At 45.0% G+C, this 16,838-nt stretch overlaps 1 protein-coding gene across 1 annotated transcript in view; it reads right to left on the bottom strand.

Moving 5' to 3' along the window:
• DGKG (diacylglycerol kinase gamma) overlaps nucleotides 1-13,675 on the bottom strand; it is a 201,998-nt gene extending 188,323 nt beyond the window's left edge. The window contains exon 1 of the mRNA XM_049628419.1: nucleotides 13,484-13,675. The gene's annotated coding sequence lies outside the window, so the exon portion shown is untranslated. The remainder of the gene's footprint in view (nucleotides 1-13,483) is intronic.
• Nucleotides 13,676-16,838: the final 3,163 nt, after the last annotated feature.

The following is a 16,838-nucleotide window of genomic DNA, read 5'->3' as shown; positions in this document are numbered from 1 at the left end:
TAGAGATACATTTGCCACTGCAGTTGTTTTGACAACTTTTATTTATTTTAGTATTTATGTTTTAGAATAAAAATATTCATGGGTGATATGCCTTCTAACAAATTATATCTCTTAGCGACAGTTAATGCATCATTTAATGTTTCCTGCATTAAATTCTATTTTGTCTAATCTTAATATTGCTCTCCTTTCTTTCTTTGGTTTGCATTTTCCTGGTATATTTATACTCTTTCCTTTTTTTTTTTTTAATCCTTTCTGTCCCACTTTGTCTTAAACAGCATATATTTAGAATCAGTTTTTGCCCGATCCATGTCTCTTTGTCTTTTAATAGAAATGATTAAGCCATTCACACTTAATGTGATAACATATTTGACCTCACTTCCATCATCTTATTTTGTACTTTCTTTTTTTATATACCCTTGCTATTTTCTTTATTAGTTGTTATCTTGGCCATACCATTCCAAATCTTTCTCCTAATTTTAAAGTTAAACACCCCATTTATAGTCCTATATTCATCTACTCTCTTACTTAAAAATGTATTTAGTAATTGATACCTCTCACAGCACAAAATGAGAACTTTAGTATTTCAAGTGCTTTTTCCCCCTGGAGTAATCTCAGTTTTTAGACCCAGATTATTACCGTTAAATTTTTCATCTATTTTTTAATTAAGAATTATTTTATATTTTGCATGTTTCATAATCATATTCATAACATTTAAACATTAAATTTGCTCAACTGGTTTCATTATTCACCTCCTATCTTTTATATCACATCAAATCCATCCCCAAATATTAATATTCATTAATTTCCCCGTTGATCAGAATATTTTGAATAAATGCTTTTTTCCCTAAAGGATTTCAGTGGTCTACTTTCTGTGAACTTCTTTTGTCTGACAATATCTTTTTTCCCCTCACATAATACTGACACAGTTCTGGGTCACAATCTTATTACCTCAAAACTCTGTACCTACACATCAACTTCCTTCTGACATTTAGTGTTACAAAATGTTTGACACACGCTTATTTTTTTTAAATACTGGGTTTTTTTTCTGGTTGCATACCAATAGATTTTTTTATCTTATAAATTAGCAACTTCTACCAGAATATATGTTTAATTTTCCCCAGTACACAATGAATATTTTGAATTGAAATCATAAAAATAGTCTTCTATACTTTTTATAACTCATCTTCCATTTTCTCTTCTCCTGAAAAATTCTATATTTTAATGTTTAATCTGTTGAATTATAGCTTCCATTTTTTTCACTCATTAGTTCGTTTATGTGTTTTCTATCCGAAGTGGAAGAATTTACAGTCATCTTTAGTGGTCTGCTTCCAGTTTAATTCTGCAAAACATTTTTCATTTTATTTTTACTTTTTTAATATTTATTTTATTTTTGAGAGAGAGAGACAGACAGAGTACGAGCGGGGGAGGTGCAGAGAGAGAGGGAGACACAGAACTCGAAGCAGGCTCCAGGCTCCTAGCTGTCAGCACAGAGCCTGACATGAGGCTGGAACTCACAGACTCAGGGACTGTGAGACCATGACCTGAGCCGAAATCGGCTGCCCACCCAACTGAGCCACCCAGGTGCCTCACATTTTTCGTTTTAAAGGAGGAAAAGTTTCCTAATCTCAGATTGCTCTCTTTTGATAGCTCCTGTTACATTCTTTTCAGTCTCTAAATAGAACTTGGAACTGTTTTAAAAACGTTTTCTCCTATTTTTTCAATAGTGTCTATTTTACATGGAGAAATTAGTTTTACATTCTCAGAGGTCTTCCTTATTCTGAACTGCTAAATACTGTTTTCATGAGCTTTGACCATGTGCTGACTGCGAGTGAGTCCCACAGCCCATAGCCATGTGTGCTGGCCAAAGTGTGTCTGAGGAGGCACAGACATGATTGAGATGCTGAGGTGGTGTTTCCCATCACCAACCTGCCTAGTACTATTATAGTCCCCTGCCACTTAAATACATATGTTTAACTATATTGAGATATAGTATATATTAATATATATTATATACATTGCATGTTATATGTATTATGTATATAACATATTATTATATATCTTTTTTTTAAGTTTATTTATTTATTTTGAGAGAGTGAGAGGCAGAGAGAGAGAGAGAGAGAGATGGAGAGACAATCCCAAGCAGGCTCCAAGCTGTCAGCACAGAGCCCAACATGGGGCTTGAACCCACAAACCATGAGATCATGACCTGAGCCGAAATCAAAAGTCAGATGCTTAACTGACTGAGCCACCCAGGCACCCCCATATATATACCTTTTTAAATGGTGGTAAAATATACATAACATACAATTTATGTTTATTTCTGGTAGTAAAATATACGTGACATAAAATTTACCATTTAACTATTTTCAGGTATACAGCTCAGTGGCATTAAGTACATTCACACTTTTGTGCAACTACCCCCACCATCCATTCACAGAACTTTTTTCATCTTACAAAACTGAAACTCTGTACCGCTACATGAGAACACCTCATTCTCCCCTGGAAACTACCATTTTTAATGGAAACTCCGCAGCCCATGGAAACTACCATTCTCTGTACTTTTGACTATACTAAATACCTCCTATGAGTGGAAAAGTACAGTATTTGTCCTTTTGTGACTGGTTTATTTCACTTAGCATAATGTCTTCAAGGTTCATCCATGTTGTAGCATACATGAGAATTCCATTCCCCTTTAAGGATGAACAACATTCCATTGTAGACACATACAACACTTTGCTTATCCATTTGTTCACTGATAGACACTTGGTTGCTTCCACCTTTTGGCTTGTGTGAACAATGCTGCTATAAATTTAGGTGTGCAAATAACTCTTCATGTCCTTGCTTTCAATTCTTTTAGGTATATATCCAGAAGTGGAAATGATAGCTATATGGTATTCCTATTTTTAATTTTTTGAAGAATCATCGTACTGTTTTCCATAGTGGTTTCACCATTTTACAATCTCACCAATAGTGCACAAGGGTTCCAATTCTCACATCTTCATCAACATTTGCTATATTCTTTTCTTTTCTTTTCTTTTTTTTGACAATAGCTATCCTAATGGATATGAAGTAATATCTCATTACGGTTTGATTTGCATTTTCTTAATGATTGGTGATGTCGAGCATCTTTTCATGTACTTATTGGCCATTTGTGTGTCTCCTTTGGAGAAATGCTTTTCAAATCCTTTCTGAAGCGCATTTTTTAATTGGATTATTTGACTTTGTGTTGAGTTTGGGGAGTTCTCTATATATTCTGAATATCAACCCACTTTCAGATATGTGATTTGCAAATAATTTTCTCCCATTGTTTATAGTCCCCGTCACTTTACCCTCAAGAGTTGCTATTGAAATTCTTCTACTAGTTTCCTCTTTTTCATCTCCAGGCCAACTTTTCCTTCCACCCTCGTGACTTATGGGTTGGTTGAGCTTTCCCTTGATTCACTCTCACATATACTCTTTATAATGGACTATTGTCACATTTTTTTTAAGTATACTTATTTATTTTGAGAAAGAGAGAGCAAGCACAAGGGAGGGGCAGAAAGCGAGGGAAAGAGAGAATCCCAAGAAGTCTCTGCACTATTGTCACAGAGCCCGACATGGGGCTCAGTCTCATGAAATGTGAGATCACGACCTGAGCAGAAATCAAGAGTCGGACTCTCAACTGACTGAGCCGCCCAGGTGCCAAAATTTTCTGTTGTCAAAATTTTTGACATGTGGGTTACATGGTATCCTTTTTTGGCTGTCAGTACTATAATAAATATCCTCAAATACTTATATATTAATTTGGTCATTTCAATAAACAATTATGGGAGTAGGCATGAGTTAAATGGGTATTCTTCATTTCTTATTTTCAAGGCAGTATTTCTCAAAGGTAGTAAACCTGCACCAGAATCACTCTGAGCCTGAGCATTGGTAAAAAAAAAAAAAAAAAATTGCTGGTTCTGGGCCCCTACTCCACATCTCTGAATCAGAATCTCTGATGGATAGTCTCCAGGCAAAAATAAAAATTCAAGAACTGCTAGGTTGATGGCTGCCATGTGAGCACTTGGAAGAGAAAGCAATGATTCCCTGGAACAAACCAAAGTTCACTCAGAAGTCATAGCAGGTGATTCTTACGTCTTTTTGACAGGTATATTAGTTATGCAACTCAGAGACAGGATATTTGACAAAGCTTCCCATGAGCCTTGCAGGCATGAAGGAGAAACTGTTGAATGCAAAGACAGGGATAATGTGCATGCGAGATCATGACCGGAGTGCAGTGTCCACCGTGGGTTCTGACATGCCAAAGTAGGTTTTTAGAGAAAGTGTAATGCACCACAGGAGGTTTGCCAGAGAAGTTAAGGAATTAAAAACCCTATAGAAGAATCACTGAGAGAACTTCTTTAGCAATGATTCTTAACCCCGTTGAACACTCGTGTCACTTGAGGGTCCTTAAAAATACTCAGGCCCAGGTCCTAACGCCAGACCAATTAAATTAGCATCTCCAGGAGTAGAACCCAGAACTGACAGGTCTGCAATTCTCTCCAGTTGATTTTAATGTTCAACCGAAGTTGAGAACCACTGATCTAGAGAAAAGGACCTTGATTACAAATTTGTGACGCTCCAATGTGGAAGAGGAAGACAAAAAAAAAAAAAAAATCCATGCTTGATAATTCACCTGGCAGAAGTGACAATGAGAGTCTAGATGAGTCAGCAAATGGCTACTGGCATAGCTCACCTACCAAGCCCAGACTCTCAGTGCTGTGAGAAACTTCCTTCCCTTATCGAAGAGGCATGGATCTCTTTGACAGGAATCTTTCAGATATTGGCAATACGTATACCAAGATAAATGAAAACTGACTCCCACGATCTCATCAGCTCTTGTGGTTTCACTTGCCACTTATACTGATGATTCCCTAATCTGGGTCTCTAGCCACATAGCTCATCTGTCAACTACATCTCCACCTGGATCTCTCACTGACTCTTAAAATGGAACGTGCTCCAAACTGAATCATTATTAACCCTGTCTTTTCCCCTGTTCCTTGGTTCTCATGGTCACTGGAACCACTACCCTTCCAGGCACACAAGGTAGAAGCCCGAGAGCTACACTTGACTCATGTGCCTCCCTCACTCCCTCCACATCCACTTAATTACAAGTTCTTTCCTGATTCCTTCCTTCCATCTGTCCCACCTTGTTCAGTCCTCATATTACCTAAATTCCCATGGAAGCCTCCCAATGGGCAGCCCTGCTTCCTGTCTTCTCCCCTCCCAACACTGCAGCTAGAAGGATTGCTCTAATGTTAAAATCTGAGCACGTCAGTTCCCACTTAAATTTTCCCAGTGGCCCTCCACTTTCTATGAGAAAAGATCTACATTCTCTTGGTTGACAGACAAGACCCAAGTGCCCACATTTCCAGTCTCACCTCCCATCACTTCTTGAATCACAGTGTGCTCCAGCAACACGGAGCTGCAGACAAGAACTGCCTCTGAGCCATTGCTTACAGTTTCCTCTATTATCCACATTCACTTCTTCACTTCTACCCATCCTTTGAATTTCAAGTGAAGCTCATCTACTCCAGAGAGTAACGCCTGACCTCCTTGGTCTAATACTTTCCTAGGCTTGGGAGGTGACCCCTCCTCTAGAATCTCATCTAAAGATAATGGTACACAATTTCTGGCTCTGTTCCATCCAGTTCCCAGAAAACTGGTTGGTCTTATCCCCAGCAACTACTCCTATGCCTAGCACAGAGGGGATGTTCAGTATATATTTGCTGATCTAATGTTAGTCAAGTGATTGGGCGAATTTCCTCAGGAATGCACTTGCCAATAATTTGCATGATTTAAGAATTAGGAACAATGGAAGCTTTGGGGTAGAGAGGGAATTTCCCCAGCTACAGGAACATGTAACTACTGATTCCTAATGATTGATCAAAATCACTCTGTGATCAGCCAAAGGCTGCTGGACATCCTGGCATGAGAAAAAGGAGGGGACCAACTTCCACAGTGGGTGTCCTGGGGTCAGATTCTGAGGATCATGGACATATTTGCTGATGAAACTTTGGGTTGACAAAAGTGGGAAACTGGATGCGAACACCCACCCCACTTTGCATAGACCTCAAGGATTCTGGAAGGAATCTTCTAGTCCTTGCAGAGACTAAAACAGCTTTCTGTAGCTCTACTTTAACTGAAATACAGGGACACTGAGGCAGCTAGTAAAATGCTGTGGGCCACCATACAAGAGCAGAGAAGTGGAGAAATACAGCAAGGAATGAAAACATCTGGGCCAAACATTTCAAGCATGTCAGCATCTAAGGGTCAAAGTGGCCTTGCTGACCTCTGGCTACTTGGAACTTTCATACCAGATCAGCCATGAGGGAAGCAACAACTCAGTTTCTGTGTAGATGACACTGTTTATGCCTTAAGTGAGGAGAGAACTGTCTATGCAGACCACCCAGAAAAGCAAGGTGCGCCCAAATGGCCAGCTGCACAGATGGGTCTGGAGTTTGTCAGCTGTGTGCCATTGAGTTTTACCTGTCCTCCCTTTTCTTGCCATAGTACACTCTTCGAGATCCATCCCATGGCCTCTGCTTTGACAAAATCATACTACTGAAATATGGTGGGTGATGTCTGTGCTGAGTGTCTCACACTTGTGATTGGAATCAGGAGAGCTCATGGATATCAGCACAGTGTTTTCTCCTAAGTGTGGTACACATGCAAAGAATGGTTACTATTATTATGAGTTTTATTATTTCTTTTAAAAAGTCTTTTCTTACATGAACTTTTCTCTCTGTGCCCCTGTTCTGCCTTGAAGACCTTGTACAACTTGGAAAACAAGAGCCCTTAATCTCTCCCTTACTTTCTCCTTTTAAATCACAATGCCAGGAAAGAAAGATTTTCACTGAGGTATCAATGACTTACAAGGTTAATTCCAAGAGCAAAGTGGACACTTCCTATCAAAAACAAAGGCTGTGTGCTCCTTCAGAAATGAAGATGAGGAGAAGCTGTGCCCTGGGAAAAGCACTGGGGAAGAGTGGGAGACCTCAGCTCATGTTCCTGTCTTGGATGTGTGACCCCAAGCAGGATACTTCCTCTCTCGATGCAGGATTCCTCACTTTAAGATGAAAGCCTGGGATCAGGTTCTCTCTAGTCTCCTTCCCTGAGTTCATCTTCTATGATACTAGAGACTCTTAGATCTGCCTCAAACGAATACAAGTCTTTTGGCCTAACTGAATAATATCCTAGGGCTCTAAGACAACATGCAATTGAGACCACTGGACCACTCTCCTTAACCTATTCAGAATCATAAAGTTAGCCACTATCACCACCACCACCATTACCTCCAGAGCAAAGAAAGTTCTATTTTTTAAATACGAAATACAATGTATTTCTTAAGTTGAGGGGCTGACGTTAAACCCCAGGGAATATTCTAGAATAGGATGTGTAATTATATTTTAGGACTGAAGTTGTGATCTCTAAGAACTAACAAGGGTTAACTGAAATTTAGGTTATGTCAGAATAACAAAATAACTTCTTTGACAAAGTTATTGGCAGGCAGATCAGGGAAATACCAGTGATAAGGAGTATCTGGACTTTATCAAAACCTTGTAAGATTCCTTTGATAATTTCTTGAAAAAGATGAAGAAATATGGGCTGGGTAATAGTATAAAAAGTTGCATAAACTTTCTGAAAGAGTGCTGGTTACTTATTGAATTAACATCTATCTTTAGGGAGCATATAGTAGAATGCCTCAGATCCTATAATATTCATCATTTTTATCGATGACTTAGTTGAAGAGGTCATGCTCATCAGATTTGGGGATGACAGGAAGCCAGCTGGAAGGAACAGCAAATACACTGGGTAACAGATTCAAAGCCGGAAATATTTGGGCTAGTTGGCACGGAAGACAAAATTGAACAAGATAAAATGAGTAATAAATGCAAGGGCTCCAGCTTCAGGTCCCAGGGAGCCTCTGCACGAGCATGGGGGTGTGGGGCAGGTGATACACTTCAAGAGGAAGTTTAAAAGAGAGTTGTTGTTGTTTTTTTCAGTTGGTACTAAGCCCAACAGGTTATTATGGATATAGATCCCTAATTCAACCTTACAAAGTTTTAACAGAAATATGAAATGTGAAATGAAGGAGGTAATCATCTCTATTTGGTATTAATTAAGCCTCCCTTGAAATTTTGTATTTTATTCCTTAAGAACAAAGACAGAAAAACTGGAGCAAGGATGGTAACTATAGTTAAGACACTGAAGCCAATGGCCTATGAGGCAGGTGGAGCTGTGCAAAGGGCACAGGGAGGCTGGGGCCGGATCGTGCCATGAATTGGATGTGAGATCCTAGCCAAGCCAATATTTCCCTCAGAGCTGGTGAGAGAACTCCCTAGGGAGAAGCATGGATGCTGGTGGTGGGTTCATTTGCTCTCCTCGGTTTTGCCCTCTGGTCAGATTATGCTATAGGTGGGTTCTTTTCTCCCTTGTCACTCATCCAGGGACAAGACCCTTAAGCCCCCAACCCCAAAATTTTACACTTAATATTCTATTAACATTTGTAAATTATACCAATTTCTTCCCTTGGGAAACCTTCAAAAATACCCCTCTTTGGGGGCACCTGGGTGGCTCAGTTGGTGAAGCGTCTGACTTCGGCTCCGGTCATGATCTCACAGTTTATGAGTTTGAGCCCTGCGTGGGGCTCTGTGCTGACAGCTCAGATCCTGGAGCCTGCTTCAGATTCTGTGCCTCCCTCTCTCTCTGCCCCTCCTCCCCCCTAAAATAAATAAACAGTAAAAAGTATTTAAAAAAATACCCTTCCCTTGGCTTCCAGGGAAGTCAAGCTGATGGCAGTTCACATCTACATTACCCAAACAACATTTACTGAGGTAGTAAGGCAAAAGGCTCTGAAATCACAGGACCCTGAGTTAAAACTCAGCCTCTCCTATTAGCTTCGTGAGTGCTTACCTAGACTTCCCTGAGACTTAGTTTTCCTGTCTGTAGAACAGGGTTAATACCAGGCTCATAATGATACGAAGATTAAGTGAGACAACGCATGTACAAAATATAGCACAATGTAGAGCACAGAGTAGGTGCCCAATAAATAGTATTCCAATATTACTACTACATTTACTACCACTATCCCTCCTCTTTCTTTCTCCCTACTCCCATTCTCCTTTGGAAGCCAGGAATTTCCAGATGAACATTCTATAGGAAATGTTCTATATGAGCATTTTCTTTCCTTTTGAAAAAATGTTTCTTTATTTTGAGAGACAGCATGCTACACGAGCGAGGGAGGGGCAGAGAGGCAGAGAGAGAATCCCAAGCAGGTTCCACTCTGTCAGCACAGAGCCTAATGCGGGGCTCGATCCCATGAACTATAAGATCATGACCTGAGCTGATACCTAGTCAGTCGCTTAACTGACTGACCACCCAGGTGCCCCATACATGCATTTTCTATTATGGTAGCCAGAAGGTATATGTACGCACTACGAATATGACTCATGTGATTGAAAAATGGAATTTTAAATTTTGTTTAATTTTAATGAATTAACTGCAAATGGAAATACTCCCATGTGGAAATAGCACAGCTCAAGACACCTTGCTGGTATGTTTCTGAGACTGCCTGGCCAGAGCAAATAAAGATGCATGGAACAAGAAATGCACATAAAGCACCCAGTATAGTCCCTGGAAATCTCTCTTATTTCTTAATTTACCACATTTAATTGTCTATAGCGCATAAGTTCTACCTCAGGTGCTGGCGGTACGGTGAGAGCTGTACCTTCAAAGAGCTCACAATTTAGAGAGGGGTATGCAGGTAAGTGATTTCGCCATAGCGAGGCAAGTGTGTGCACAGGTGCTATGGGTGAAGGGGGGACAGGTCTCTACCTCAGATGAGCAGTCAGGGGAGCCTTCCCAGAAGGATGGTTTAAGATCTGAGCAGTCTTATGTAGATTTCATAGTGGGGACTCAATTAATATTTATGCAATTTACAACAACAGACTATATTCCAGGGCTATGAAACCCAGTGCTGGAGGTGGTGGCTATGAGGCAAACATTGTCTTATGGAAAACTCATACCTAGGGCCAACTTGTTGTCTTCAAAAATGTCCCCTTTGTGTCTTTTTGTATTGTCTAATTCTGTTTCTCTTCTGCAGCCATATCTTCTTCACCTGAGGACATTTTTTCAGATGATGAATATAACCTTATTTTTTATTGCTTTATTTGTAGTCACTAACCATAACTGATTTGGTAGGGGGCAGGGGGGCAGATGCACTCTGTTACATATAAGATAACATCAACTCCTACTGTGGTTTTGTTCTGGAATTCTGATACTTCGTACAAACAAATGGCTCTCTGAACATGGCCAGTATGTGAAGAAACTGTTACAGATTGGTTGGACTGGCTAAATCTGGCTGTGACAGTGACACACATTAACAGAAGTAAGAGTTATTCTAATTACTTCTACAGAGAAGTAGGATCTTTTGCACATTTCCACATTTTACACAATGTTTGATTTGCCCAAGTCTAATATATGACCTCTAGCCAGAGAATTCTGCAACTGACAGCAGCTCACATAAAAGCAGGTAGAGCTTTATACTGTATGGTTTCCATAATCACATGTGTGTGGATAAGGCTGGATGACACCTGTGACTCCTTCTCCCAGGAGGCCAAGGGGATGCTCGTGTGGGGTGGTTTGGTCATGTGAGGCCCTTGGTCTGTTTGAGTCTCTAGAGGTCACCTGCTTTGACTGTGGCCGAGTTGCCTCTGATGGATGAAAGTGTAAATTAGTGTAGCCTTTTCAAAAAGCAGCTTGTCCTGTATATCAGGAGTCTCGAAACATTCATGCCCTTTGGCCCAGTGATTCTGCTTCTGGGAATCTATCCAAAGAAAGTATTTGGAAACGTGTGCAGCAGGGATGTTGTGCAGAGTTATTCGTAGCTGCTAAATGACTAACAGTGTAATAATATACAGCTATGAAAATGATGTTCACGAAGGACTTTTGCTATAACACTAATGGGGGTGTGTGTGTAGAGAAGCAATAGTTACAGAGGTTAAGCAACCACCCAGGACCCAGACAGCCTGGATTTAAATCTTGGGTCTGCCTCTTACTAGTGATGTGGTGTGGGCAAGTCTCCTGAACTCTATGGGGTTGATTATAATACTTGCCACAGAAAGTCTTCTGAGGATTAAATGACACAATGAATATAAAACACTCAGCACCTAAAATATACAGTTACTAGATACTCAATGTTGGCTCACTATAGATTATATGATTTCAAGGCATAAAAATGGCTAGTAAAGAAATATGCCAATATAGTAACAGTGTGGAAATGGGTGGTGGAATCATGAGTGGTTTGACCCTTTGCACACTTTCCAACTTCCCAAACTTTCTGCATCCAACATGAATTACTTTCACACTGAAAGGGTATATCATAAAAGATGTAATACAATAAGATTTTTTCAAAAGAATTTATCACAACAAAATTGTACTTCTCTCTTCCTACCCACCCCTTCCAAGGCAGGAGCTGGGGGCAGCCTCCTCCCCCAGGGATTAGCAGGAGAGGGAAAGCCTGCTGGTGTATGGGTTCTTCCTCCCGCAGAGCCTCAGGCGTGCACAGCTGGGACCTCTGAGTGGCACCTGTTGAAAGTGCTCCATGTAGTGGGGGGGAAGGGGGGAGAGTTGGAACTGGTGTCCTTAGTAGTTCCTCCTATTTCTGAGAGTCTAGATTCCAAGATGCTCTGATATTTATCATTTTCGTCCCATGTCTTGATTGATCTGAACCAAACACTGAACTGAAAGTGTAAGGTGGGAAAGACTCATCTACTTGCATCCCATCCCCAGACCCCTCCTAGAAAAATACCTGAAATAATGCCTACCGTGCTACACATAAACTAAGGGTGGCAAAGGAAAGACTTAGATCAGAGATACAACAGGGAAGTTAGCTTAGTTCCTGCTGCTTTATTTAATGAGTATAATTTATATTCAGAACGGAATCTCTGCCAAATACAGCCCTTTCAACAAGACAAACGGCAAAATCCCTCCCACGTTCGGACATATCCCTGGAACGAGGGGGTAGGTTATGAAGCACAAAGTAGGGGTGTGAGAGGGTATGCGTGTGTATGTGTGTATGTGTGTGTATGTGTGTGTGTGTGTGTGTGTGTGTACGTGACCAAACTGCGATGACATCTGCCCCTTCGATCTAACGTCCTTCACTGACAACGAGGGTGCCCTGTGCTCCAGCAAATGGGCCGTATTCTACACAAAGCATCTCAGGCACGGAAATCGCGAATTCGTTCTCCCCATTGGAACCTGAGGGGCAGTTCCCAGCCCTAGGTCCTGACCGCTGTCCCTCATCAGTGACTACCCCCGGTCCACATCTCCAGACCCAAGGCGCGCGGCCCCCAGACCCCGAAATGAAAGAATGACCAACAGCGCTCCCCGGCCCTCCCGGGACAGCGAGGTCATCGTATGCTAATGAAGCCAGAGGAGCGGGCCGCGCCTGCCCGGGAGCGCGTCGCGTCGGCGGGTTCTCAGCTCTCCCGCGCGCCACTGCGGCGCAGCCACAAATCACCGCGCGCTGCCGCTGCCGCAGACCCTCGGCCGCGGGGAGGGGGCGTCGTGGCCGCCACTGTGAGTGCCGCAGCTGGATCACTCACATCTGGGGACGCCTCCTCGCTCCCTTCGCAGGCTTTCCACTGCAGTGATGGCGGGGGTGCGGGCGGCGCCTCAGAGTCACCTGTAGGGCTTTTCGGAACTCCGCCGCCCCCTCCGCAAATTCTAGTTCATCCGTCCAGAGAAAGAAAATGTCAGAATATGCAAGGTGAGATGGACCAGTGGAGTTCTGCAAAGCCCCACAGGTGCTACGAGATGCGCGCCCTTCAGGACGCAAACACACACACGGACACACATGTGGTGACTCAGAGACTAAACAGGTCGGCTTTATATTCTCTCCCATCCCTCCTCTCCCTCCCTAGCTTGTATTTGTCAAGGTGTCCACGCGCTCTCCAGCCTCCCTTCAAGCTCCCCTAGCCCAGAGGCTCTGCGGACTGTCCCAAAGTCCTGGAACCCCGCGGGACGGCCAGAGGCTTTGGCGACCAGACGTCAGTAAAAGTATCCCCGCTCCTCGCCGCCCTTGGGCACCCTGGCGCGCGAAGTGGCTACCAACGAAGCAAAGTACACCTAGAAGGGGGGAATCTGGCCAGCTGCTGGAGCCAAGTGCCCGGAGCAACGCTTCCTCCCGCCCGCACACCTTTGGGGCGTGCAAGCTCTTCCCAGTCGAAGCGAGAGGCGATGCCCCCGTGCCGCTCCCGCGCCCTCAGCCTCCCAGGGGTGCATCTCCTCCTGCAGGGGCTTTGCTGCAGGTGGCACCACCAGGGTGGGCGCAGTGGCCTCCCCCGCCGCTCCCTTCCCGGGCCGCGCGACCGGCGCCCGCTCCGCGCTCCTTTTCCAAGTTGTGGCCGCCCGCGCCCGCGAGCCCGAGCCCCCTCTGCCGCGCCGGCCGCCGTCTTACCTCACCATGCAACACTTGGTTGCGCGGTTCCCCGGGGCGCTCCTTCCTCGGGGCTTATTCCCTTACTTGGGAGGAAAGAGGAACCGAGAGGCAGGAAGGGGGGCCGGGGCTGTGGTCTGGGCGCCTTCCCGCCAGCGCAGCCCTCTCGGGGAAGGGGACGGCCCGAGCGGGCGCCGCGGGGCTGGGGCGGCGGGACGGGGGCTAGGCAGCGCCGGGTCCTGCGCCTGCTCGCGTATCCGCGGCTCCAAAGCAGTGCGTCCCGGCTGCCCGCTACTACGGCACTGCGGCGCCCCGCCCCTAGCCGCTCCGCGAGTCCGGCTGCCACTCTCCCGCGGAGCCCTGCCCCCGGGCGCAGAGCCCGCCCCGCACCCCCGCGCGCGCGCGCGCACACACACGCGCCACACACAAACACGCGCGCACGCGCGCGCCACGCACACACGTGAATGCGGATCGGCTCGCTGCGACCCCGAGTCCCTTTGGCGCAACTTGGGCGCGCGCGCCGTTGGGGCACTTCTCTCCGAGAGGGCTTAGGTCGGGGAAGACCAGTTAGAAGCTTAGGGGTTCCGGGAGGATGCAGCAGAGGTGAGCTGCGCGGGGCGCCAGAGGCCAGCTGACTCCGGGCACCGAGGACAACCGTTCGACAAATCGAATACCCACTGGGCATTTCCACATCCCAACCAAAGTCTAGGCTGCCTTAATATCCGACCAAATCAGAGAGGGGAAATGCAAATTAAAAGTCAACAAGTTCTCTCCGTTTCCTGGGAACTCAGTGTCTCTAACCTGCAAATCCCTGCCCCGGCCCGGAGCACGTTTTCTGACAGCTCTGGCCGTTGGTGGCAGGAGATTGATCGGTGCCTGTTCAATATGAAAAGATCTCCCCCTCTGCGACTATTGTGGGGACCACCGCAGCCCGCCAGCGCTGACCTCTGATGGCCAGATCAGGTTTCAGGACTCAGAGTTGTTAGTTCCCTTTCTCCTTTGCTTTTGGTTGACTGCGGACTGTTTTCCCGCACACCAAACAGACTGCTTCTCCTTTTAAAAATGTAGGAAAGTACAGAAAAGGGGCAGGGAGTGAGGGGTAAGGGATAACGGCCAGCACTGGCCACGGCACCCCGAGTTCTTGCTTCTTTTTCCATGACGTGCATGTCCGCATGGGGTGGTGGTGGTGGTAGTGACACTATCTTAGGCATGTCACGCCAGCAGGATGACTTCTGTCCATTTCACACCACATTTAGAGTCATCGGGAGGTTGGACTCTCATTTGTAAAATATGTAGAGTTTACCATTTTCCACAGCTGAGAATTCTTTTCCGCCAGCAGGCAGTGAAGGTCCTGGGGTCAGGACTGCAGCCAAGAAAAGCTTTCTGCAGATGCAGAGGCGCCAAGGGGCCTTGGGTGTCTGGGCATTTGGGGTAGAAGCCTCAGACATGAACGTCAAACAGCTCTGAGGACCCTGATGATCAGTGTCCATATTAGACCATCTGCAGGCAGGCTGATGGGACAGATGAGGAAGTGAGGTTCAGAGATTTTCCTGCAAGGTTCCACGGGGCAGTGAAGGCAGAGCCAATACCAGAACCCCATGTTCACACTTCATCCTATCATTCACCAGTCACACTTCATTCTATCACCCTGTTTGGTTCTCAATGCTCCCTTTTAGCTAGACTGATCTAATCCTAGTGAGGGTGCTCTTGGAGTTTTTCTTTTATCTTTTCTTGTTTCCCTTTCACTCACTGACTCATTCATTTCACAACTATGTATTAAGCTCCTACTGTGACTTCAGGCACTTTCCCTTGACTCTAATCCTGGGCTTTCCTTTGGAAGAAAGAAGAACCTAAAGACAGAAAAGGCTTAGAACTGTCCCTGTCCCTGGTAGAGGAGAAGGCTGGTCACAGGCTTACTGTGTATATTTTCACAGTGCTAGGTTGGAGAGATGTGAAAGACACGATCCTTGCCTTCTGAACTGCATTATTTGTGGAGGAAAACACTCACATGCATGTCACAAATAAAAATATTCTTGCTCTGTCTATTCCTGACTCCTTCTAAAGAAGGCACAACTGAGGGAGAGCTTATATTTGGCCGAGCATCATGATGAATTTGGGGATGCATTCTTTCAGGTAGAGGGTTTGCCTATTAGAGCAGGAAGGGAATACACTGGATGGGAAGAACGGAGAAGACATGAAAAGATAGTATGGAGGCCTGACTTGATCTGGGAGCTCACTGAGGAAGACTCAGGAGAAGAACTCCCTGAACAAAGATTTGGAGAACAGACGTGCTTATGCTTACAGAGATTGGTAAATAGTTTGCTGAGAGAGGGGGATAGTGGGGTGGGGGAGGGGCGCTATGAAGTCTCTGCTGTGCACCCTTCTCATAACACAAATCATTTGTAGAGGCAATATTGTTCCACAATTTGTTTGTGAGTGGGCCCCTTTGGGGAACTCAGGGTGGAGCTGAGTTCAGCATCTGGGTTGATACAGGGTGAGCACAGAGAAGCCTGTGTTGGACAGAGGGCTTGAAGGCAGCTGGCCACTAGGCTGCACGCTAATAAAATGTGGGGGAAGGGTTGTAACACAGGTCAAAGCAATGTGGAAGGCAGGGAGGGCTGGGGGTAGGAAGAAGCACCAAGAAGAATGGTTATCTTCACTGAGACATCAGGAAGAAGGTAAGATTTGTGTTTGAAGGGGTAGTGGGAATCTGACACAAAGATCAGCAGGACAAGGGCATCCTAGGCCGAGGGCAAGCAAAAGCATAGGAGAAGGACAATCCATGGGGAGTTCTGGGCCTTCAGTACAGGAAAGGAAAGTTGGGACCCTATTGTAGAGGGCCCCCAAGTGCCCTGCCCATGAGGTAGACTTCAGGCCATGAGTAATGAGGAGCTCTCAAAGGGCGACATTTTTTGTTGTTCTTGTTTGGTTTTGATAGGGAAGGGGCTGGGAAGTAAGCTGGGAAGCCTCTGATGCCAGCTTTCCCAAGAAGGGCCTTCCCCGTCAAAATAGAGAGTAGGGGAGGGCCTGGGCAAGGGAGATCCCATTGCTGCCCTCATGAGGAACCGGAGCCCGGGTGGTACCTGGGGCTCACAGCACAGGACACCCAGATGAGGGGCTAAAGTCCAGCCATGCTCCACTGGCCCAGCCTTACACCCTGGCAGGGCTGTGTCTGCCTGGAGAAAGGGATGCCTTCTCCCTCATTTGCACAGAGGCTTGGTGTGGGCTGACAGAGGCCCTGGTTGCTGAACTGTCTTTGCAAAGGCTGAAGCCACAGGGAAACAAGGGAGGATTTTTTGAGCATTTGCTGTGTGTGCAAATGCAAGGTAAAGTGGAAAGAGTCTTGAAGGCAGGAGTAGCCACGAGCCAGATCATG

This window comes from Panthera uncia, chromosome C2 (genome assembly GCF_023721935.1).
Source record: "Panthera uncia isolate 11264 chromosome C2, Puncia_PCG_1.0, whole genome shotgun sequence".
NCBI classification, from domain to species: domain Eukaryota; kingdom Metazoa; phylum Chordata; class Mammalia; order Carnivora; family Felidae; genus Panthera; species Panthera uncia.
Note: the sequence above shows the minus strand (reverse complement) of the source record. Positions and strands in the feature narration are given on the sequence as shown.